The sequence below is a fragment of the Colobus angolensis genome, unplaced genomic scaffold (assembly GCF_000951035.1).
Source record: "Colobus angolensis palliatus isolate OR3802 unplaced genomic scaffold, Cang.pa_1.0 Scaffold6, whole genome shotgun sequence".
In the NCBI taxonomy this organism is placed as follows: domain Eukaryota; kingdom Metazoa; phylum Chordata; class Mammalia; order Primates; family Cercopithecidae; genus Colobus; species Colobus angolensis.
This window is the reverse complement of record NW_012119598.1, coordinates 5,945,676-5,971,527: the sequence shown is the minus strand read 5'-3', so window position 1 is coordinate 5,971,527 and position 25,852 is coordinate 5,945,676. Positions and strand designations below refer to the sequence as shown.

At 41.7% G+C, this 25,852-nt stretch overlaps 1 protein-coding gene and 1 long non-coding RNA gene across 4 annotated transcripts in view; one reads left to right on the top strand and one right to left on the bottom strand.

The window, feature by feature from the left end:
* Nucleotides 1-25,852, bottom strand: part of FARS2 (phenylalanyl-tRNA synthetase 2, mitochondrial) — a 524,099-nt gene that overhangs the window by 306,630 nt on the left and 191,617 nt on the right. The gene's annotated exons all lie outside the window — the stretch shown is intronic.
* On the top strand, nt 10,372-15,788 carry LOC105526604. The gene is made up of 3 exons (XR_001004103.1): nt 10,372-10,553; nt 11,418-11,491; nt 15,649-15,788. It is a non-coding gene; the product is annotated as an uncharacterized LOC105526604 (long non-coding RNA).

Genomic DNA, 25,852 nt, shown 5'->3' with positions numbered 1-25,852 from the left:
AAAATACCTAATTGGCATGCTCTGAAATCTTGAGCTAACCCTGGTACTACAGATGTGTAGTCTTTCATGGTTTGGGAATATTATTTTGCAGTGCATTGTAGAATGAGAAATGCCACTGAGAAAATCATGGGCTTTGATGTTGCTGACACAAAGGGTTTCCATGACATGAAGCTATTAAAAGAGTTTATCTTGATGTAAATAACATGTCACCATAACTTTTGGGTTGAGAATATCACCACTTTCTGAAAGCAGGGGCAGACAAGATGCTCTCTCAGGTCCCTTCCAACTCTGGTATTTGGTGGCTATAAGTTTTTACTACTGGCCTCAGTCTCTCAGTCAGGAAAATGGATAATAAACATTGCACCAATATATATTCTATTTAATGACATTCTGAAGTTAGACATATTATTAAGAAAATAAATGTTTAGAAACATAGTTCATCATTCCCTTCTGATAACTTTCTTAAGGTAATGAGCATCTAGAATCATCAAAGTCTGTATCTAGAATCATAGAACCATAAAATGGTAAGGCATAAGTCATCTTAGAAATCATCTTTTGGTCTGGCCACATTTATTTTACTGATAGGAAATACAGAGGTACAGAGAAGAATAACAGGAACAGTAATAATGATAATAAAACTTATGACTATTATTATCATCATCAAACTAACATTTATCCACAGAAAAGAGTGGAAGCTACTGGAAAAAATTAGATTGTTCACCTATAACATTTAGCATGGTGGGAGTACCGTCAGTATGGAAAGCCCACATTTTGAGGAGCTGACACACGAAGAGGATATAGCAAAGTTGACTAAGAAAGGAGATCACTGAAGAATATTTTATTAACATTTCAGACTTATTGTATCTTATTTCAGCATCTAAAACTTCATGGGCAAATGTTGTTAGCTCATAAGCTTGTAGGACTCTAAATATTACAATGAGAAATTACTAGGGCAATGATCATGAACCTTCTCAGAAATGAAATGGCCCCAAGATTAGGGCTTCTGAAGCTTTGAAAGTCATTCTCCAACTGCAGTAAAATGTTGTTACTTAAACCTTAAAATGCCCATTTAAGGATTGGTTAAGAATGGGTGATCACCTGTGGCAAAAAATAAATAAGTAAATAAATAAATAAAAATAAAAAATAAATTATTAAATTCATACAGTCAAAAAACATAAACCACAGATAAAAACATTTAGTTTAATTTAAACAAACTAATTCTTCAAAATGGAGGGCTTAACAACCAATAAATCAGGGAGTGAGTACTCAACTTACAAAACAATTCACTGCCGGTATCCCATGGTCCATTTATAAAACTTTAATTTGTATTCAACGTCTCAGGAGCACATCCTGTTGCATGAACTGAAGAATATGTGCCTCTTATCATTCCTGCACAGGTTGTGCTAGTAAAGAGAGAAATCACTGCAGCACAAGGCCGAGGTGCCCATGTGCTCACGGGTTCAAGGAATCCATAGAAGAGTCAGCATGGGCTGCTGACTCCAAATGGGCCCATTTCCAACTCAGTGCTTCTCAGAGGTGGGTAACAACTTCCTGCACCAGAATCACCAGGGGTGCTGCTTCAGTCTATAGATCCCAGGCACCACACACAGCCTTGCATTCGACTCTCTGGAAGGAAATAGGCATTTTTATCAAGCTCCCCAGGTTTGAAAATCACTGAGTCACTTTGCCAGCATACCTGAGAATGAGCTCTCAGTTGATGGGTGAGTGCCATCAGGACCAATATTAAGTCTCACAACCTCTGGGTTGATGTGAAACTGAAACAAGCCTAGTGAATAACAAACAAACAAAACCTCCAATGAGGTATAGAACGTATTTCCTTATCTTCTTCCACTAAACATTTATTAACTATGTTTCCAGAGCTAAGCCTGGGAATATGAGTTGACTAAGACATGGCTCTTGCCTTTAAGGAGCTCAACATCTAGTGGGGGAAACAGGAAGGAGACTCAGAAATCACACAGGCATGACAGTGGCACTGGAGACAGGTACACAGAGCATTTCAGAAATACAAAGGTTTCATGTTGGCCTGGAGTGGGGATGGGAATGTAAAAGGAGGGGCAGAGGCAGGATCTGTAAAGACTCTGCAGATAAGAAACAAATTAAATCTTCAAGGATGAGTAGAAAGTAAGGGAATAGGGAAGGGACTACAGCCAAGAGTGGCATGTGTAAAGTTACCAAGGCAAAGAGAGAAGGAGCATTCGGAGAGGGGCGCGTTACCCATCGCTGTTGAAAAGAAAGAACTACACAGGTGTTGTGTGTGAGAAATGAGCTTCAGAAGTCTGCAAGGATCAGAAAAAAGAGGCAGGTCCGTCCTGCTAAGGGCCACTCACCACAGAGTTATTGAGGTATGTTAAAAAGAAGGATAAAATTGATTCTCCTACAGTGGAAGAATTACAGACATGGGAAGAATCCAGACAGAGGTTGATACAAAATTTTTGAAAAAAATTCTTTTCTTCAAAAAAAGTATGGCTATTAAGAGGTCTTTATGTTATATAAGTTAAAATTGAACAAATAAAAAAGCTAATGATGCTTACATTTAAAAAAAAAAAACTTCCAATGAATGGACTTTTAATGCCTTCATTTATTAGAAGAAAAAAGATATCTCCTAGTGCTTATCAAATAATTTCTGACAAACACCAAAGGCTACAGGACTGGTTTTCACAAGAGTACTTAGAGTGACATGGCTATAGAAGGTAATACTGGGTTAAGAATTAGAGGTGTGTCCATCAGAGTTAGTGGGGATGAAACAGATAAATGGGAAGACCAGGGGGTCTTCAAAAGTCAGAACAGAAAATCGATTGGAGATGTAGTCTGAAGCAAGGCGCTGAGCTGGTCTAGTTTTAGCTAGAAGCCAATGAGCAAAATAGCAAATAAACTATAATATGCAGATAAGACTAACAGAGTGCCCAGATTAAGTTAACTTTAAACAAGTAGTAACATAAAATGAAGAAACAAAAAGTATACACATCACCAACCAACACCTTGCTAACCGTGCTCTCAGAATTCTCATTGTTTCTGCTTTTTCAAATGATGTAGGTTTAACAGTTGTTGAAGATGAAGATCACAAGCTCAGTTTGCATCCTAGTACAACTACACAAAAATTAACTATTAAAAGCCGTTTTTTCTCCTCTTTTTGCTTTTACATAGATTTGACTAGTACTTGCGATTAAAATGGACTTTTCCAAGGATATTCCACATATCTATTCCTTTCAAGACGACTGTATTTAAAATGCCTCCAAGAAATGCAAATCTACTCAGTAAACTTCAAAAGTCTAACATACTCTTCATAATTCAGTTCAAGCTTCTGCACTCTCCACCAGCTAGAGGGTCTTCCTTATATCTTATCTAAAGCGTCCACGCGGAAGCCTGCGTGACTCCTCTAGTTCTCATCAAGGACACCTGAAAAGAGAATTCATCCTCTTTGTGAAAACATGTTCATTTTGTTATTTTCATGTTAAGATGTGATTTCATGATTAAGTTGTTGACCTCTCCAAGGAGGCAATGTTTTCCTCTTCTTTCTTTTCTTTCCTTCCCTCCCTCTCTCTCTCTCTCTCTCTCTCTCTCTCTTTCTTTCTTTCTTTCTTTCCTCTATAAGAGATACTTTTCTCTGGTTTGTGGTTTGAAAATTTTCATGTATTATAAAAAGGTAAGGAATGCTGGCCTGCTACTGATTTCACAGTTATAGGAATAGACTATATGTGGTCCCAGTACTATAAGAGTTTATAAATGAAAGAGGAAAATAGGTATCTAAGAGGTTGAGGAAAACCTAAACACTACTAAGGAATGTTCTCATCCCTGGCAATTGAATACAGGTAAGGAGAGTTTTCAAAACAGAAGGGAAAAAGTGACAAAGCAATCTTGTAGAATGAGCAAGGCCTGACTCGGGCAGCAGTTCTTTCTCCCCCAACATATCCCAATAGTAAGGAAGACCTGGAATAAGCTAGAAGACAGTCCAAGATTCCCAATGACTCCACCCAGACTGCTCTGATGGACTTGGGGGACACTGGCCTGAGGGCCAGTCAAGGTCAGGACTGTCCATTGTGGGAGTATGAAGCCTGCACATATGGTGAAACCAGCTGCTGACCAAGCCAGTTGCTCTGCTGAGTCACAGCCTGTTCCTCAAGCTCAGCTGGGTGGCAACATAAGAAACTATTTCTGTCTATCCAATATGTAATGCTGGCCCCTTAACAGGGGCTAACTTTCCTTTGCATTTCTAGGAAACAGCACACAGCAGATGTTCAATAAGTGCTACTTAGAAATGAAAAAAACTGGCTAATAAAAAAATAAGATGAAGAAGTGCAACCAAATGTACATACTTAAGGCCAGAGGTTGAATCATGGTCCACTCCACAGCAACTGCCGTGAATCCTGACACTGGAACAACCCCTTATGAAATCGCCTGTGCCTGAAGTTATTAGCATGACTACATTACCTTAGTAAAGACTCTTCCATTCCTTCACTTTAACAAGGCCTTTCCCAACTGGCTATTACTGGGGGAAGGGGAGAGAGGAAATCAGTAATGTAAACCAAAATGAAAATGAAAAAAATGCAGGGTTGAAACATGCCATTAAGGGACTCACTATGCAGAATCCACACAAAGCAGTTTTCATGCACAAGGCAACAGAAAAATGGTATGTGCTGTGGGCTTTAATCCCATTTTTTTTTTAAGAAAACAAATCTGCTCATAATGCTGTTGATATATTGATGCCACAGGCATAAGAAATGAAATCTACAGATAATTTGTATTATGAAAGTTTTAACACACCTATTATTGTTGAAAATTCCTATGATAGTTTCAGTACAGGCATAATAACAACCGTGCTCCTTCTCTTTCCTTACAAAGACGAGGCCACAAAACAAATGCCCTAAGCTCAAGAAAGGAATTTCGCTGTTAGTGTTTTTACAGATGACAAGAAAGTCGGCCCATGCAATGGATAAAAGTAGATCCACACCAAGGTACACAATGTGAGGTTTCAGAACCCACAAGGACAAATAAAAGGTTCCTGAAAAGTCCTGAGAATCCACAAAACCTCCTAGAACTAATAAACAATTTTAGCAAGGTCACAGGATACAAGATCATCACATGAAAATCAATCATATTTGTATGTACTAGGAATAAACAATCTGAAAATGAAATTTGAAAAGCAATCCCATTCACAATACCGTTAAGAAGAATAAAATGCTTAGAAATAAATTTCGTTAAATAAGTGCAAGACTTGTACTCTAAAAACTATAAAACACTGCTGAAAGGAACTAGAGATGATCAAGTCAGAGGCCCAGGGTCCAGCCTCCCGCTTTCGTAAATAGTCACTGGAACACAGCTCATTGTCCGCACTACTTTCTCACCACAGTAGCGGAGTTGAGTAGCTGTGGCAGAGACTGCAGGGCTTATGAAAATAATTCTCTACTACCTAGCCCTTTCAGAAAAAAAGTTTGGCAAGCTCTAATATAAATATAAATTCCATCCTTACTCAATACTATTGAGATGGCAATTTTCTCTAAATGATCTACAGATTCAATGAAATTCCTATTAAAATTCCAACAGACTGTTTTTGTGAGATTGACAAAATTGGTATTCTAATACAAAGGCAGTAGAATAGCCAAAATAATTTTGAAAAAAGAACAGTTTGAGAACTTCACACTAGCCGATTTTAAATAGATTCTAAAGCTTCAATAGTCAAGACTGCACGGTACTATATACAGATTTTCAACCAAGATACCAAGGCAATTCAATGGGGAAGGACTAGTTTTCTCAACAAATGGTTCTAAGCAAATGGATATACACATTCAAAAAGATGAATTTTAGAACCTTTCCTTATGTCACACACAAAATTTAAATCAAAATGGAAAATATACCACAATGCAGGAGATAAAATAATAAACTTCTAGAATAAAATACATGGGAGAATCTATATGACTTGGGTTAGTCAAATATTTCTTAGGTACAACACGAAAATCATAATCCACAAAAAACAGATTAATTAGATTTCATTAAAATTTAAAATTTCAAAAGATACCACTAAGAAAATAAAAAGACAAACCACAGGCTACAAGATAATATAAAAAATCATACATATAACAAAGATCTTACATCTAGAATATATAAAGAACTCTTACAACTGAATAATGAGACAAATAATCCAATTAAAACTGGGCACAATATTTGAATAGGCATTTCATTAGAAAATATATACAAATGGCTACTAAGCATATGAAAAGATGCTGAACATGATTATTCAAGAGGAAAATGTAAAGTAAAACTAATGAGATACACACTCGCTGGGACACCTGTTTTCAACAAGTTGGATAATACAAAGTGTTGGTGAAGACGTAAAGAAACTGGAACCCTCATATATTGCTCATGTACAGACACTTTAGAAAAAATTCAGCAGTTTCTTTAAAAGTCAATCATAAGCTTACTATACAATCCAGCAATTCTACTCCTGGGTGCCTACCCCAAAGAAATGAAATCATATGGCCACATAAAGACCTGTATGTGACTGTTTATAGCATCTTTATTCATTACAGACAAAAACTGCAAAGGATCCAAATGCCCATTGACTGGGTAAATGGATAAATAAAATGTGTACAATACTATTCAACGATAGTAAAGAACAAATGCTGAGACATGCTAATAGGATGAACTGTCAAACATTGTGCTAAGTGAAAAACTCCACATGCCAAAGACTACATATTGCAGGTAAATGATTTAGGCAAATGATTCCATTTACCTAAAATGTCAAGAAAAGACAAATCTATAGAGACAGAAAGTAGGACAGTGGATCACGCCCCTGCACTCCTGTCTGGGCAACAGCAGTGAGACCCTCTCTCAAAAAAAGGAAGTAGACCAGGTGGCTGCCTGGGGCTGGGAGAGAGTAACGACTGGCTGCACATGGGCATGAGGAAACTTTTTGGGGTTGATTGTGATGGTGGCTGGAAAACTCTATAAATTTACTAAATAATCCTTGAATAATTACCTACATTTTTCCTCAATAAGCTATTCAAAAAATTTTAAGTCCCAGGGAGAAAAACTGGCTACAAATAAATGATCAGAAATTAAAATGTCCGGGCCGGGCATGGTGGCTCATGCCTGTAATCTCTGTACTTCGGGAGGCCAAGGTGGGTGGATCACCTGAGCTCAGGTGTTCAAGACCAGCCTGGGCAATGTAGTGAGACTCCATCTCTACTAAAAATACAAAAAAAGTAGCCAGACGGGGTGGTGCTTGCTGGTAGTCCCAGCTACTCGGGAAGCTGAGATGGGAGGATCGCTTGAGCCTGAGAAGCAAAGGTTCCAGCGAACTGAGATCGTGTCACTGCATTCCAACTTAAGTGACAGAGTGAGACCGTGACTCAAAAAAAAAAGACATTAAAATGTCTGCAGTCCATCAAAACAAGCCAATAATCACACACACACACACACACAGAGAGAGAGAGAGAGAGCGCGTGCCCTGGTGTGGTTTGCATGGTGGAACGGCACTCAGCATTCACTTCCACTCCCATCTGCCTTTCTGTACTATGGAACCTAGAAAGCTAAACACCACATTTTCTGGCCTTTCTGACAACTGAGTTTCTTAAGTAAATTAGGTTTTTCCAATTAGATGTACTCAAGTAAGACTTGAGAAGTGAAGGTGGAGGCCATTGTTCTGAAGCTTGGCTGTTTCTCCTGATCAGCACGTAGAGGGCTACTGGATTGTTCTGTAAGTACTCCAGCAGTCAGTCACCAGCTTCATGGGTATCAAGAGGCAGTAGCTGCAATGTAAGGTTCTGATCCTTGGACTGCAGCTACAGCAGAATGTTCTTGAAGTGAATAGTCACAGAGGTGGCCTCCTGACTCCCTCCCATCCTAATGCGGTAGATAAAGCAACACCCCTGGCAGGCCAGGGCAACTGTGTGGTTTTGGGGCATTGCTGGAAACCTAGTCTCAAGCCCACTCCTCCAGCCCTTCCAATAATTTAGAAAGCACCTAATTTCTGTTTTAAGTCTCTTTCTGTTTAAAATAGCTAGTGTGGTTTCTGGCCCTCCAACTGAACCCCTGAAAAATATAATACACAGGAAGACACAGGAAGCAGTATACCTATATGATAAAAGAACAGCCTGCCTAGGTAGGGGCAGGTCAGAGGCTCTGGGACAGACATCTCCAAAAGATCAAACAGAAAGAGTGATGTATGTGAATGTATTGAGAGTCAGTTCAGGCAATTTGCAGACAGTGTGCGTTTGCATTGCTGAAAAGCATACAGAAAACTAAGCAGACAAAAAAAAAAAAAAGAAAAGACTGAAGAAAAAGTTATGTGAAAGAGAAAAGGTAATTACAGTTTACTAAATATTTCACCTGTGGATAGCATCAGTCAGAATAACCTAATGCAGAGCACCGATCTATCTGAAAATATGCTCTAACTGCAGAGAAGTTAGAAGAATGAAAAGGCTGCCTTTTGGTTGGTTTGGTGTTAGGGTCGGGGAGACGTGGCTAAGTCCTCATATTTCACATTGCATGGTCAAAGGAGAATATTTAAAACGTAAAGAAATCAAGAAGCAGCAATATGAACATGTTACTTAGAGATACAGAGAATGATTCCAAAGACTCAGATGTCAAAGAGTTGAAACTGGCAGCCTCTAGGGAGGAAGAAATAGGAAGGTGGAGAGAGTCGGGGAAGAGGGAAATGCGTACAGGAGACTGCTGGGGCTTGGTACTAAACCTTGCAGAACGATTTGACTCCTGAAGCCAGAAAGTGAGTAAACTTTAATAGAAGGAATAGAAGTATTTTTTAAAAAGAGTAAAGAAAGAAGAACAGGCAGTGACATGGATTCTCTGCATCATTCTAAGGCCAAAGTGCTGTGGTCAAAATAATATCCCTCCCGCTCTGGGCACACCAACATGGGCAGCAGGCAACCAGGGCACATTCCACCACCATGCACAAAGGTGGCTGGGTCACTGTGAGCCAAGAGCACAAAAGAGAAAAGGAAAGAAGTTCCCATAAAAGTGGAGCCAGAGCAATACAAGAAAATCATGTCAAAAAGACATCCCAGTATACTAGGGTCAAAAAAAATCATAAATTGCTTTTCAGAGATCAAAGATCTGGAAAAAAAAAAAGTTTGAAGCAACCACTAACAATGGTCTCTGTCTAAAAGAGTTGTGAAAATACCGACCTTTTGAGCTAAAGGTTAATTAGATTGCCTAAATTCAAATTTGTTTCTGATGTATCTGAGTTTCCATTTCTAGAAATATATTAAACTAATTTGTTTTTCTTGGAATTAAGCAGGTCCAAGAAACGGATTATTAGACTGCTCTCAGAGGAAGCAGGGTTCCCTCCAGGCCGGCCACGTGGACCAGTGTCAGCAGCTCTGCTGAACATTGTGTGTGAGGAGACAACGCTAAAGTTTCACAAAGCAACACATCAAGTGGAAACAAATCCATTTCATCAAGTTAGTATATTTCAGGCTTTAATTTTAATGGAATGAGTCTGAGAACAAAAGAATAAAAGCTATTACCACCATCCTTGTTAAAATGTATCTTCAGGGTAGAATGGCACCATTTATACAGGCATGGATGGCCATTCTCACCACAACCGACAAATTTGCACTTGCCTGAGCAAAATTTCATTCTTCCTGCAATCAAATTGCTACCAGCATGTTTGTGAACACTGTGAATCTGCCCATGTTGATTCTTGAAATGAAAAATATCAAGGGAAATAAATAATCCTTTACTCCCTGCCATTCTTAGGAATAAGAAAGAGACATTTTGATGAGGTAGAAGAAACAACAAACATGTCCTTATTTAGCAGGCTTCTGCTTGGAAGTGCCAGTCTCAATACTATCCACGTGTACGAGGTAGATTATATAACCGCTCAGGGCTGATGGGTCTGATCTCTATGTGGGAAACAAGATCCTGATTTTATGTTCTTAATAATTCACTATTATTAGCAGTTATGGGGGAGGTGGATCTGAGTCACCTCCCGCTCTTCCCATTTGTGAATTCATGTTTGACTATAGAGGCCCTTGCTCTGGCTGGCCAAGGGGCTGGACAGCAGTCTCCTGCTAGGGCTCCAGTGCTCCTCAGCCCTGGCAGGAAGGCCAGCTTTGCCAACCCAGGCTTCTTGCATCCCTAGGCCTGGGAGGGCCTCAGGTGTTTCAGACACAGGTACAGCCAGCTCTTGCACAAACCCCTTTCCTGCCAAGCCAGGATTGCATTTCCAGTCATGGGCAGGCTTTGCTGCAAATGATTACATAGGACTAAACCTAGACAGACCTGAGGAGCAGCAGGCAGAGTCAGGCCAAACCAGAGCCAAGGGGAAGGGAGCCAGAGGGACTTGGTCATGGGAGCAGACGCACAAGCTGCGCCCTGGAGCTGATCAAGTGCCTCGCAGGAGAGGGCTGGGCAGAGGAACCACGATGGCCATGCGGAAGCCACACAGGAGCGATCCAATGTCTCATCTCCGCCCTCAATCATGGCCTCCGCTGATGCCAAAGTAAACCCATTCAGCTTCAGGAGGCTTTCCAGCAAACAAAGCATAATTTGTACGACAGATCTTTGTGTGACAGGTAGGAAACACTCCTGAAGGGAGAGATCTGGAAGCTTTCTAATATTACAGTGCTCTTTTATTGCTGATTTTCTCTCTGGATTTTTAGCCTTGGTTGACACATCAGCTTGTGAGTTATTTATTTTTCTTTGACTCAGTTTCCCCTGAGAGAAACAGAAATAAAAACCATATGATCATTTCCACCTCTCAAATTCAACTCTCCAGGAATTAATTTCTGTTTATTTCAGGCTATTAAATATTCATAGAGTCCAAGAACCAGGTGCTTCCAGAGATTAAAAAATAAATAAAACACAGGCCCTGCTATCAAAGAGCTCAGACCTGGAAAGTTTAAAAAATTCTCAAATAACCACGCCAAAAGGTAAAATGTGCTAAATATCACAGGAGATTATGATAACAGTCTGCTCCACAAACAATTTCAGGGGATCTGGTATGTGCCAGGCATTGTGATAGGCAGGGAAAACAAGTTTAAAAAGTCTGTCAGCCCTTCCCCCACAGTTGTGGATGGTGCAGCAGGGACTGAGAGAATCAGGGAGGAAGAAATACTCTCTGATCCTAGTGGCCGAGAATCGGGTGAGAAGATGCCGTTAAGCTCTGATGGCACTGCCATTCAATACCTATGCCCCCTGACCACAGGGGTGGGAGGTGGGGGAGGTGGAGGATGTTGGCGGGCAGAGAGAGTGAGTCAGCTTCTGAACTGCAAACATAACACACAACGGCCTGCAGATGAGACGGGGGACACCCCAGGTGCTGGAGACACCGGGCTGCCAGCTTGTCCACTGACTTAGACGTGTGTCAGGGAAAGGGAGGAGGGTGGCTCGGGGCCTCGCTGGAAAAGCAAGTGTTCATGCTTTTGTCTTGCACACAGTAGAGGATCACGGGCATTTGAAATGACACAACTGGAAGCGAAATCCAACAGCAGGGAGACCTTACCAAGGCAAGGTAAGTGGGCTACCCTCGGCCTCCCCTTCCCTGCTATTGTTTTGGTAGCTGGTCAGGGCTGGGGACAGGAGTATCCTTTCCTCCTGTGGACCGTTCGGGGGGCCATGCCCTGGGGGAGCCATTTTCACCAGCCAAGGTAAGATGGAGCCTCACTTTTCAATCCTGCCTGCTAATGACCCTGCCCATCACTTTTATGTATGTATGTATGTATTTATGTATTTATTTATTTATTTTGAGACAGAGGTCTCACTCTCTGTCGCCCAGGCTGGAGTACAGTAATGCTTTCTCGGCTCACTGCAACCTCTGCCTCCCAGGTTCAAGCAATTCTCCTGCTTCAGCCTCCTGAGGCTGGGCTTACAGGCATGCACCACTACACCTGGTTAATTTTTTGTGTTTTTAGTAGAAATGGGGTTTCACCATGTTGGCCAGGCTGGTCTCGAACTCCTGAACTCATGATCCACCCGCCTCGGCCTCCCAAAGTGTTGGTTTACAGGCATGAACCACTGTGCCTGACCAACCCTGCCCATCTCTTTACTCAATATATTCTCCGGCCACAGCCTTTAATCACACAGAACCTTTCATAAATTGGGACTAAATAGTAGGCCCTTCAAATGCTGAGTGAACGCAAGCTGTAGGAGGACAAGAACACTGCTTTGTTTGCACTTTGCTGTATCTCAAGCACCTGGGAGAATACTTCCAGCACATAGTAGGCACGTAATAAATATTTGTTTCTTTTTTTGCTTTTCGGGTTTTTTTTTTTTTTTTTTGAGACAGGGTCTTGCTCTGTCACCCAGGCTGGAATGCAATGGCACAATCACAGTTCACTACAGCCTCAACCTCCGTGCTCAAGCAATCCTCCTGCCTCAGCCCTCCAAGTAGCTGGACTACAGATGCACGCTACTGTGCCTGGCTAATTTTTGTAATTTTGGAGAGATGGGGTTTCACCACATTCCCTGGCTGGTCTTGTACTCCTGGGCTCAAGCAATTTGCTTGCCTTGGCCTCCCAAAGTGCTGGGATTACAGGCATAAGCCACCGCACCCGGCCTTGTTAAGTGAACAAATGAAGCTTGATGCATGGAGGGAGTATAAACTGAGATAATAAATAATCTTAAATACCATTTCTAATAGCTTCCTTTTATAGATGAGAAACTGAGGCTCAGAGATGTCAAAGGATTCCTCTAGGGCAAACAGTCAGCAGGCAGTAATAAGTTAGTTAAAAACTATTGTCCAGGCCTCCTGATGCTGTTTCTACTATCCTGCATTACTTCTGCTTTTTGCATTTTCAATGACCTATAATTAAGAGCAATGAAATTAGAAAGCAGCAGTTTATAGATCTCCAAAGAATTTTATTTTAAAGATGTTTAGAACCTCCATGACACAGAATATTAAGGCAATAAAAACAAATTAGAAGGAGGATGGGTGAAACAAGCTGATTTCAGGTCAATGAAATGAAAGCAACACTCTCTGTGCATTTTCAATGCTGCTGTGTAGAATTTCTGAGATTACCTCCATTACTCTGCTTCGAAATTGCTCAGTAAACTACATCAGACATTACTCCACTAACACTCTCACAATCTGGCCTTCCCTGCTGGTTCCCTGGAGACTAACGCATACCGAAGCTTCAAAAATTTTCCCTTGGCAATAAAAGTGTATATATTTTGAAAGGCAATAAAATAGAGGCTTGTGTCATCTTTGGAGGGGCTTTTTGGAATCTTCTGCAAAGATTTAAAAATCAAAAAGCTGCTTAGTAACCATCTGCAGGGTAAGAAACAAATAAGCAATAACCAAGATGGTTTTGAATGAAAACCGGAAAAGGAAATCATCTCCTCACAATGACATCAAAAACAAGTACACGTGACCACCAGCTCTGTGCCAGCTATCGTGCTAGATGCTGGAGGGTCAGCAGTCTACGATCAACAAGGTCTTTGTCCTCATGGCACTTGCAGTCTTGGGAAGGGGAAGTTAGAATCAGTGACATTAAACAAAGACAGCATCACAATTGGCTTACTATAGTGGTGACGCTTGCCATGAAGTAGATAGGCAGATGCTACTGGAGTGGGTCACAGGGTCATCAGATGTGCCTGGGCAGTCCCAGCAAAGGAAGGGAGAACCAAAAGGCTTGCTCAGCTGGAAGGACGGTGAAGGCGGCCCTGCATGGCCAGAGAGCTGGGCAGAGGAGAGCAGAGCAGGCTTTTCCTCGGAGGACACAGTCACCACAGATTTGGACCTTTATCCACACAGCAATGAGAATCCAAAGATTATACAGAGATTATCGGGACCGAGAGTTGACTGCTAAAAGATTATTCCTTAAAAAACAAGACTGGGCTTGGTGGCTCGCGCCTGTAATCCCAGCGCTTTGAGAGGCTGAGGCGGGTGGGTCACGAGGTCAGGAGATGGAGACCATCCTGGCTGGTTAACATGGTGAAACCCCATATCTACTAAAAACACAAAAAATGAGCCAGGCGTGGTAGCACGCACCTATAATCTCAGCTACTCAGGGGGAAGCTGAGGCAGAAGAATTGCTTGAATTCGGGAGGTGGAGGTTGTGGTGAGCAGAGATTATGCCACTGCACTCCAGCCTGGGCAACAGAGCGAGACTCCCTCTCCAAATAAATAAATTAATTAATTAATTAATTTAAAGAAACAAGTGTTGATATTTTCAGAACAGTACAAGCAGTTTGACATAAGCAAATGTAAATTAGGATGTAGGGATTATTTGATAGCATTCACGAGTGACAGCAGAAAGGCATGTCCATGGGTCTAAAAAAAAAAAAATGGAGGGAGAACTTAGTAACCCCAAATGGCATTGATAAAAGTACTAGGCATAATACTTTGAAAAAAAAAAACAAACAACAGTCAAAAAAAAATGTCAAAATAATCAACTTTTTAATTTAGTGTATAAGTTTATTGATGCTATTACTAAAAGCATCCCTCCTTGTTAAACCTCCCTTGGCTCCTCCAGCCCACACCGGTCTTGGCGTCTTTTGAATTCACAGACCCCACCTGATGTCTAAGCAGGTACATAGCAGTAAATCAGGAACAGCTTTGTGGGCTCTCCTGTACGGTTTCTCATTATTCAACTCTTGCATTTAACACACTTTCCATGTGTTTATGCCTAGACTACCCATTGGCACTGTGAGCTCCTTCAAAAATTCCTACATACCTTGGTACCATCTGGGGCACCTGGCAACCCGCCACACACACAGGAGCTGCAAGTATTGACTCACCAATAGAACAACTGGTGTAAAAGAGAAAAAATAGAGTTTTGGAAATAATTTGCAGATTTGGATCCTAGAGATCTTTCACAATTAACTTCATCATATGTTAAACAGAGCAAATCAAATCCTATTATACTAGTAAGAAGAGACTAAGGAATGTCAGAAAGCTCATTTTGAAATTCAATTGTTTGGAACACATTCCGCCTCATGCATGAGGGGAAATTTTTTCTCAGCTTTCTCTGTCAAGAATATTGTGCTTTCTCTGAAAAAGAATGAGCATGATTTTATCTTGCAGACACTGTAGATTGTATTAATTAATTATGTTTCCCTCCTTCCTTTTACCATTAGACAGCTGAAATCCAAATCTATGCTTTTTTGTGGTAACTGATAGAAATGTGTATTTCTTCATGCAACCTTACCCCAGCTTTGCTATTTTCACATTCTTATTTTCCTTTTACCTTTTGCCCCTTGGTTTTTGTTTTCTCCAGATACATCTATATCTACAGATACCACTATCTCATATCCTTTATAGAACTATGTTGCAGCTAAATTTGTAAATAAATTGAATAGTTAAGCAAAGGATGCTTTAGTGCTCCACAATTTACTATGCTGTGCAGCCTTTGGTAGTGGAGTTTTTCAAACCAAGGCAATGAATCCTCAATAAGCTGATTCTCAAACAGACCTACATAGAACAGTCTCCACTCCCATCCCATACCCCCACTTTCGCCCACCGCACACCCTGCAAAACATCTAATGACATGATTAGGCAGGCTTCAGGCGCCTGTCTTTAACTTTTCCACTTCCCTTAGCTCTTCATAGCATCCATTTTATGCACTGATCACTGGGTCCTGTCAGTTCTACTTGCCCAGGTCTCTAGAATCTGTTTCCCCCCTTGAATTTCTACTGCTACAGCTGTAATTCACAATGTTTCTCCCCCAGGTATGATGCCGCTGCTCGGTCTCACTGCCTCCCATCTCCGCTCCATCCAATCTATCTTCCAGCCCACAAGTGAAGGTTTGGTGCCAAAATGCATTCACCCATCCAAACATTCAATAAATATCTACTAAGCACCCACTAAAGATGAGGTGTGCGTGAAGCCCTGGTGACAAAGAAATAAAGAGACCCGGCCTCTTCCCTTAAACAGCCAGTGAACGGTGCAAAGGCAGGGCAATAAACAAAGCATGGCATGGTTGGAAAAACGAGCATGAGGACTGCCAAGGGTCCCTTTGGGAAATGCTGAACAGAGCAGGTGCATGGCACATTCAAGAGCTCCTTGGAGCATGCAGTGTCCTTAGGCAAGAGTGGAAGAGAAAGTAAGGAAGCAGGCAAAGGCCAGGGCAGGAAGGCCCTGAAAGGCCATGTGGACCTCACCATGTGATTTCTGTTTAGAAACTCTCAATGCTGCCCCATTCCAAACCCTTAAGCATGGCCTCTGTGCGTCCTGGTGTAGCCCCCAAGCTACACGTCTGATCCATTCTCAATTCGTAGTACTGTGCTATACCCACCTACACCTCACTCCGCAAAGACTCCAAGTAAACTCATGCTCCTGGCCTGACTCAAATCATTCCCTTAGGCCACTCTAGACCCCAAACCGTCTCCTCCACATCTCGGCCTGCTGAACCCCACTTACCGTTTCTTCAGTATAATACTGTAGCCACAAACCAGTAGAAATTAAGCATGGTCCTACCTTCAAGGAGGTTAGACTCTTGTGGAAGAAAAGGATACATTTTAGTAACTATCATGTAACTATAAAAGACATGGTGATGACATGTGATAGGTGTTTCCCTAAAATAATCACTTCACTGCAATAACGACACAGTGGCAGATGAGTTGTTGGACTTCTCAAGAAATGTTTCAAGAGTAAAAGAGCATTTACACTGATCCTTGCCAGTTAAGTAGGGTCTAACCAATCACAACAGACACTAATACCAGCTGATTGTCACCCCTTCCTTCTCTTGCTGCACCCCATTAACAACAGCATCTCAGAAAATGCCCGCTGAATAAACCATACATAACAAATTTGTTTTGGCATAACAAATTCCAAAAGAAAAGATTAATTATGTAGAGTATCATCCTTAAATGTTACTTCTCTTAATTCTAACAAAAATCTAGAGAGGATTTTATATCAGCCCTATGCCACAGAGATTGATGTCCCCAGTGTCCCCTGTAACCTCAGACATGGGTTACATGAGGACCTTAGTGATAAAAAGTCTCCACTGGCCATCTCCCCATTGATTATGGAAATGAGCAGTGAGCCCCAACTCCCCAATTCTTATGACAGTTCAAGAACCATCACCTTGACATACTTGAGAATTAAATACTAAGCAGAGCATGTTTCCTGGAGACAGGAATAATTGAATTTTCATGAAACGTAATGCAATGTTTGTTCATTCTATGTAAACACATACAGATTGCAAGTAAGGCTAGATTAATTCCTTCAAAGCACACTAGATTTCCACAAACATAATGAAGCTGTCTGAGGTAATAAAGCCTTAGAAGTCAACATTTGAAGCCTTTTTCATTTGTTTCCCTATACCTGAAGTGGCAGGATAAAAATAAGATGAAAATATAGGACTTTTATATGTAAATTAATCCCAAAGTAACTTTTCTAGGAAATACACAAAAAGTTCACAATGAAAGCAAACTATGTGTGCATACATAGGAATGAGCAGTGGCCTAGAAAGCCCGGAAGTGTTTACACACCTCCAGTCGTATCTAAAATACCAGATTCCTGTCAGTGGAGCAGGACTTTCCCCAAATCTTCATGAAAGGAAGCTGAGGTAAACACAGCAGAAAATGAGGAGAGGACCCTGAATACCTTCATGAAGAATCACAGAAGATTATCCAGAGAGGCACAGCAATAATGAAAGAGGTAGCCCAAGGCGATGTATCCAGGGGTTCCACACAGGGCAGATTGGAGGAGGGAGACCCTGGAGGCAAGGAGACCCCTAAGAAGAGGCACTCAGAGAAGCCCCTGTGTGCTTCTCTCGCCTCAACCTTTGAAAAGGCTGCTCCTTGTGCCTGGACTAAGAGGCAGCACACTACATCCTACATGCCAAGTCTGGCTCCCTAACCCTCTGGTTTTTTATGGCCTACAAGCTAAGAATGAGTTTTTCTTTTTTAAATGGCTGGAAAACATCAAAAGAAGAACACTATTCATGATGCATGGAAATCAGAGGCACAATCCATAAATAAGGAGTCACTGGAACCCAGCCATACTTCACTGATGGCCACCGCGACCCTCACACTACAACAGCACTGGGGAGCTGGAGCAGGAGACCAAGGCCAGCCCAAACCCAAATGCCTACCACCTGGCCCCTTACCAAACTAGTTCGCCCCTGCAGACCACATCACACTTCCCCTTCACCACTCCCTGTTACCACTAACCCTTACTCATTCCTCACACCTCAGAGCAGAAGGCCTTTCTGAAAACTTCCCCAGGTCACACTAGATGCCACCTCCTACTATTCCCACAGTGCAATGTGCTGCCTTCCTCACAGCATGTGTCAGTACATACTGACTACACATTTACCTGACCATACTTCCCACCTGACTGTGAGCTGCAGGAGGGCAGGGGCCATCTGTAGCCTCATACAATTGACCCTGAACCACAAAGACTGGAACTACACAGGTTCACTTCTACATGCATTGTTTTCAACCAAATGTGGGTCAAAAATGCAGTATTTGCAGATGTAAAACCCATGTATACAGAGGGCCAACTTTTCATATATGCGGTTCCTCAGGGAACTGCAGGACTTGAGTATGTGCAGATTTTGATATACTCAGAGGTCCTGGAATCAGTCCCACATGTATACCAAGGGATGATCGCATTTTCATCATTAATTGGTACAGGCTGAGTATCTCATATCTGAAAAACTTGAAATCTTAAATGCTCCAAAATCCAAAACTGTTTGAGGGCCCACATGAAGCTCAAAGGAAATGCTCATTGGAACATTTCTGATTTCGAGTTTTCAGATTAAGAATGCTAAATCAGTAAGTATAATGCAAATATTCCAAAATACACACACACACACACACACACACACAATCCAAAACCCAAAACATTTCTTGTCCCAAGCATTTAATATAAGAGATATGCAATCTGTACTACCAGGTATTCAGCAAATATTGAAATGAATGAATGCATGAACAATGAATGAGTAAGTCAAATAAAGACCTAAACCACATGAGAACTCTTGCCTTATGCCAATGAATTCCAATAAATTTAATAGATAAAGGAACCTAGGAGAATGTTTATTTTTCTGAAACCTTATACTTTTTGGCCTTTCTCTTCTTTTCTTTATGATAATTTTCATATATAGATAAAATCTTAAGTCTACGACTTTTCCTTTTTTTTTTTGAGATGGAGTCTTACTCACTCTGTCAGCTGGGCTGGAGTGCAGTGGCACGGTCTTGGCTCGTTGCAACCTCCACCTCCCAGGTTCAAGCGATTCTCCTGCCTCAGCCTCCTGAGTAGCTGGGATTACAGGTGCCCACCACCACACCCGGCTAATTTTTGCATTTTTAGTAAAGACGGGGTTTCACCATGTTGGCCAGGTTGGTCTGGAACTCCCGACCTCAAGTGATCCACCCGACTCTGCCTCCCAAAACGCTGGGATTATAGGCATGAGCCATGGCGCCTGGCCAGTGACTTTTAACTTCACTGATGAATTCAAAATCTCCTACAGAGCTCTCTTACTCTCTCCGATCTTTCACTTGCAACTATCTCCTAGATATTTCTACCTAGATGTCTTACAGACACTTCAGGCTTAAGAGGTCGAAAGCGGGGGTGCAACCTACATAGCTTCTCTGTCTCCATCTTGTGAAAGGGCATCATGAGTCACCAAGGCTAACACAGCACCATCCTCCACTTGGCTCACAGCTTACCCCCATTCAATCTGCATATCAGATATGACTGCTTCACCCCAGGTCTACTTAATAGGCATGATGTCTATAAGAATTATAAATGCATATACTATGTGATTTAGCAATTCCACTTCAAGAAATAAATCTTATAGATGTATTGCATGCAAAATGTGACACATGTACACAGTTATTCACTGAAACATTGTTTTTAATAGCAAAAGATGGAAACACACAGAATGCCTATCAAGGGAGCACTGATTAAATACATTATGGTTCATACACACAATGAAATACCATGCAGCTGTGAATAGAAATGGGAATGCTTTCTAACGTTCAAACATCTCTAAAATACACTGTAAGTGAAAAAGAAAAGTAAAAAATATTGTATGCTGCTTTTGTTTTTAAGGAGAAAGAAAAATAATATATATTTGTATTTGCATTTAAAAAACTTGAAGGGCACAAACACAGACATGAAAGCAGTGGGAGGAAGAGTGTACACACTCACAGGCACACTTGTACCCCAAAGAAATGCATGACTTATAAAATAATTGTATACAATACATGAAGAGGCGGACTCCCTTCTTCCACTTTCTCATTGCCTTCCCTTCCCAAATAAGTCTCAACTGGCTGCAATAACAACAGCACAGTCCATACTCCTTTAGCTTTGCATACAAAGCCTCACACTCCAGGCTTCTCTGGATCTACCTCCTACCAGCACTTTCATTGTCACCTAGGCTACCCCAGCCACACTGCGATGCTCTGTCCTCAAATAAACATTCTGGATCTTTCAAAACTCTGTATCTTTGAATGTGCTATCCCCTCTGCCTAGAAGGCCCTGCCTTCCTATTGTCCTGGCAAAGGCCTATGCATTCTTCAAGATGAAGGTAAAAGAACCGCTCTTCAAGGTAATTCTTCTGGGATAACCTCCCTGATTCTGCAGGCCACTTGCCTCCAAGCATGATCACATATCTGCTTATGGGGCTATTTGTGAGACTGCGTCCCTCATCAGACCATTCACCCCTTGAAGGCAGTTCTGCCTCGTTCATCTTCACTTGCCAAGCATCTACTTTTCTTACAAATGCTACTCATTCTCCCTACTTTATCCTCAATAAATGTTTATCCTCAGTAAATGTTTATTGAGGATAAGGTAGGGAGGAGGATGAGTAGCATTTGTACATTTTGCCTTCTTAGGTAACAAGAGCCTTCACCTAACAGATTGTACTTCTCTGGATAATGTTCTTTAAAAATGCCTCCATGATGAGGAAGAGGTTATGCTAGTGATTATGATTTAGGTAGCTTAAGGTAGAGAATGGGGGTAAAAAGCGTGCTGTGGAATTCACCTACAATTCTCTGGAGGGTGTGCCAGTGGCAGAGTATTGCTCAAAGGTTCTGTGTGTCAATTATGCTTAGGAAAGCTGCAATCAGAACTAATCTGCTCCTTCAATCCATGACCTTTTCCTCATGCCAAGAAGGTGGTCCCCTTGCACATAAAACCTGGTGATAACTCTTAAAAGGCACACAATCTGGCCCCCTCTCTGCCCACTGCTTCTGCTGCTTCAGCTCCTGCCCTCATCATTTAGAGCCTAGACAATTCTCCTGTTCTCCTTGTCTTTGAACTTGCATTTCTTCCACTCACACTCCACAGTAATGCCAGATTCCCAAATATCAATCTGGTCACATTATTTTCCTACTTTCAATATTTCAATGCCTCACTACTACCAGAAGGATGAGATGTAAGGTCTTTGATTTTGCATTCGTAGTCCTTCCGGAACTGACCCTATCTAGGTTCCAACCTCCTCCACCTAACTAACATGTTTCCTGGTATAATCCAGTGATCCATGAGTCAGTCTTCCCAGACACACAGTGCTGCCTCTCACTCCCTGTATCTCTGCACAAGCAAATGAGTAGCCAACAGCTGCTCATGACACAGCGGGGGAAATGGGTGACTAAGTGAGATGATGGCTATGTTAATTTGTTCCCCTAGAGTAACCATATTACTATATATATGTATCTTATAACATCATGTTGTATACCTTAAATATACACAATAAAATGTACTTTAAAAACCTCCTCTTCCCTCAGCCCCATCATCTAAACTACTCAGACTTCATCTGTCAGCTCAAGCGTCACATCCAAGTATGAAGCTTTGCACAAGCTTTCAGGGAACCATTTCCTCCTTCAACTGTTACCATAGCACCTTGGACAGAGCAGCTTACCCATCAGCCTCTACCACCGGACTGGAAGTCCCCCAAAGGCAGAAACCACCTCGACATCCATAGTACCTGGGTATGGTTCCTACCACACAGATACTTAAAGGTTTGCTTCAGGGATGGAAGAAAAGAGGGAAGGCTGATTCTACTACATGAAGTATCAAATACACATAATGGATTTTGAGAGCTTTTTTCTTTCTAATGCCTTTGAAGCCCACAAGCCCTCAATTTCCAGGGCTCTACAGACAAATAATCTAAAATGATAAATGAATGTTCTGAATTACTTATGTTAGTATCAGCTACTTCCCTTTGTATTGAAGGCATGCCTCAAGGTAAAATTTTTAAAGAGTGTCTTACTGTCGTTTGTCCCTGCTTCCCCAGAAAACATTTCTATCAGCCTCCTAGTTTACTGTCAATCCCAGCAGCCAATGGATGAGCATGTCCCCATGTGTACTTCTCGGGACAGGATCCATAGAAGAAATCTTTTCATGAAGGGATTTTGTGGTCAAAGAAGTCTGGGAAATACTGCACACTCCCTCCCTCAAACAGAGCTAGTTCTTCCTAGCTTGGAGACACTCTCCAGTAAAGAAAACTCAGACTTTTTCGGACTATCATTTGCCATACTTAGGTGATTACCAAGTCTTTATTTCTGAGAATCACCCAGTAATATCCAACTCTTGAATTATACCAATTAAGAATCACAGTTTTAAAACCTGGCATAAATTTTGCCTAGTAACATTACCTGGGATAAATTTTGCCTACTGACATTAACTCATTTTTTCCATGGACATAACAACATGGCCATTTCATGAAGACATTGCTTCCAGCCTAAAATACAGGAATGAACCTTGAAAAAAAAACGATACAAGAAAAACAACTTAGCAGATTGTGTTTATCCCCACAGTACCATAAATAATTCCTAAACTTCTAAATTGCCTTTTTGCAAGGGAGAAAATAAAATTGAGCCATTGAGAGCACATGACTACCTGCCTGCAAAGCTGCAGTGATCCCATGAAGCAAGAGTTTCATAAATAGTTTAAATAAAATCCAATTATATGAGCATCCTCTTTTCTCTCTCTCTCTCTCTCTTTTTTTTTTTTTTTTTACGGTCTCCAAGAATTTCTTTAAGAGGAGGAAAAACCCTGATTAACCAACCATATATACCCAAGTCCTGCTGCTATGCAATTTTCTATGTGGTGCTATACAACAAAACACAATCCTCTACGGGTTTTATTGATATTAAGAACCTCTAGGCTGTTTAAGATTTGAGAGCTAAAAGGAAATCTGAAAATCACATAATTTAGGCCCCTCATCTTACAGATGAAGAAACTGAGACCCACAGGACTTGCCCAAGATCTCCAGCCCAGCTGGTGGCCAGGCCTGACTGGAGCCGGGTCTTCACCCTGAGGCCCATGTGCTTCCCACTGCACCATCCTTGGAAACTGGGAATTGTACTGAACAGCTGAGGGCAGGGGTCATGAGGAAGCTTCAAAAATTAGGTCAGTTTCCCCCCACATTTTACTGTTTCCATGAGCCTAAAGAAAGAATAACAAACATTGGGATGAGGAGTGGGGGGTCCATCCACCCACACACCCATCTATCTAATTTATATATGACTATTGAGTGCCTTCTATGTGCCAGGCATTGTTCTAGGAACTGGAAATACCACAGTGATCAAAACCAAAAAATTCCCTGCCCTTATGAAGCTTACAATCCACTGATTCCAGAGTCTTTGACCTAAGACTGATTAAATTTAGACACATGGCACTAAGATTTTTTTCTTTTTCTTTTTTTTTGAGACGGAGTCTCACTCTGTCTTCCAGGCTGGGGTGCAGTGGCCAGATCTCAGCTCACTGCAAGCTCCGCCTCCCGGGTTCCCGCCATTCTCCTGCCTCAGCCTCCCGAGTAGCTGGGACTACAGGCGCCGGCCACCTCGCCCAGCTAGTTTTTTGTATTTTTTTTAGTAGAGACGGGGTTTCACCGTGTTAGCCAGGATGGTCTCGATCTCCTGACCTTGTGATCCGCCCGTCTCGGCCTCCCAAAGTGCTGGGATTACAGGCTTGAGCCACCACGCCCGGCGATTTTTTTCTTTTTCTTTTCTTTTTTTTTTTGAGACAGAGTCACACTTTGTTGCCCAGGCTGGAGTGCAATGGTGCAGTCTCGGCTCACTGCAACCTCCACCTCCCGGGTTCAAGCGATTCTCCTGCCTCAGCCTCCCAAGTAGCTGGGATTATAGGCACCTGCCTCCACACCCAGCTAATTTTTGTATTTTTAGTAGAAATGGGGTTTCACCATGTTGGTCAGGCTGGTCTCGAACTCCTGACCTCGTGATCTGCCCGCCTCGGCCTCTTGATGTGCTGGGATTACAGGCATGAGCCACCGTGCCCAGCCTGCACTAAAACTTTTAAAAGGTTATATTGCAAACACATGCATGTGCATGCGTGCACACACACACACACACACACACACACAAGGATCTTCCATATATCAGTAGCTTTTCAAAAACCTTCCATATAGAGGACATTCCAGATAAATCCCACCCCCAATCCCTGTCTGGTTTTCAGAACCACCACCACAACCCACTAAAATACTGAGAAACTATTTCAGTGGCTTCTCTGCAGAGGGAGGGAAGTAAAAAAGTCAAGTTCTTTCCAAATATCTTTCCTGCTAAGTTAGAAAGGAGGGTGAAGAGGAAATACTTGAAATAAATGAGCTGAATTTTCTGTGAATGATATTGGAAGAGAGAATCTTCAGCATTCTATGAGCCCTTGGTAAGCTGAAAAACAGTATGACAACCACAATGTATGTTGTATCAGCCAGCTACAGCTGATCAACAAACCACTACAAAATCGCAGTGCCATGCAACAACCACCACCCATCTGCGGCACTGGGGCTCAGCTGGTCCTGACTGGCTGAGCTTCAGGCCCTGAGGGTGGTTCAGGTCCACTCCACGTGCTTCTTACTGTTCTGGAACCAGCAAGCTACACAGGGCATGTTCACCTCATAACGGCAGAAGCTAAAAAGGGCAAAAGCAACCGCTAAGTACATTTCAAGCCTCTTTTCCTGTCACATCTGCTAATTTCCCTTTAGCCAAAAAAGTTACAGGGCCAAGCTCCAAATCAGCAGGGCAGAGAAGTATATTCTTCCCATAGCGGACAGTGCTTCAAAGTCACGGGACCACGTGCACAGATACAGGGAGGGGTGAAGAACTTGGAACAATACTACAGTCTGATAAAAGAAGGGACCACTTGTATCAATACCAACTTGCCAAATTCCATTTCTTTTCAATCCACACCTTTTATTTGCTCACTCACAAACTGTCCCAACAGCTTCTACATGTAAAAAGCTAATGGTTAGACTGTGTTATTGGTGTTGCTGTTTCAGGAATGGCAGAAGACAACGGGAAAAAGGATGACAGTTGAAAATGGAAAATTAAGTCCACATTGATGAGGGAAAAACTGGAAAGTTAAATGGAAATTGCTTCATATACCTGGCAAGCATACAAGACCTTAGACGTTGAAATGAACATACAGGACAGACTCTCAGCTTTCCAGATGTTTCTTATATCTAGAAAGCATGCCACAGACGTATCACGACAGTTGCAAAAACATCAGAAATGTAGACATATACCATAGCTTAAGACAAGGTGCCAAAGCCTTTATTTTTATTACAGTGATGGAAATACCAGAGGGGTGGTGTGGATGAGAAGCAGGATTAGGGAAAACTAAAAAACATAGGAGGAAATAAATCCAATTCAGTGACAATGACATCACTGGACTCCCAGGCAAGCTCTGAGCTACATTTCCTAGTCAAACAAGCACATCCTAGAGTATGACTTCCCAGCCAAGGGAAACTGTCACCGAGGGTGGGACTAAATCTGACAGAACACTAGGAAAGAGAGGGTAAATGCTTAGAAGTCATTAAATATTTAGAATCCCAACGCTGAAAATATGAATGATAAGGCAATAACATGAGAGACTTAAACTACCAGAATCAAGCATGACAAGCGAAAGGGTTATCTTCATAAAACTTGCCAACTTACACCCACGCACAATCTCGGGCGAAGT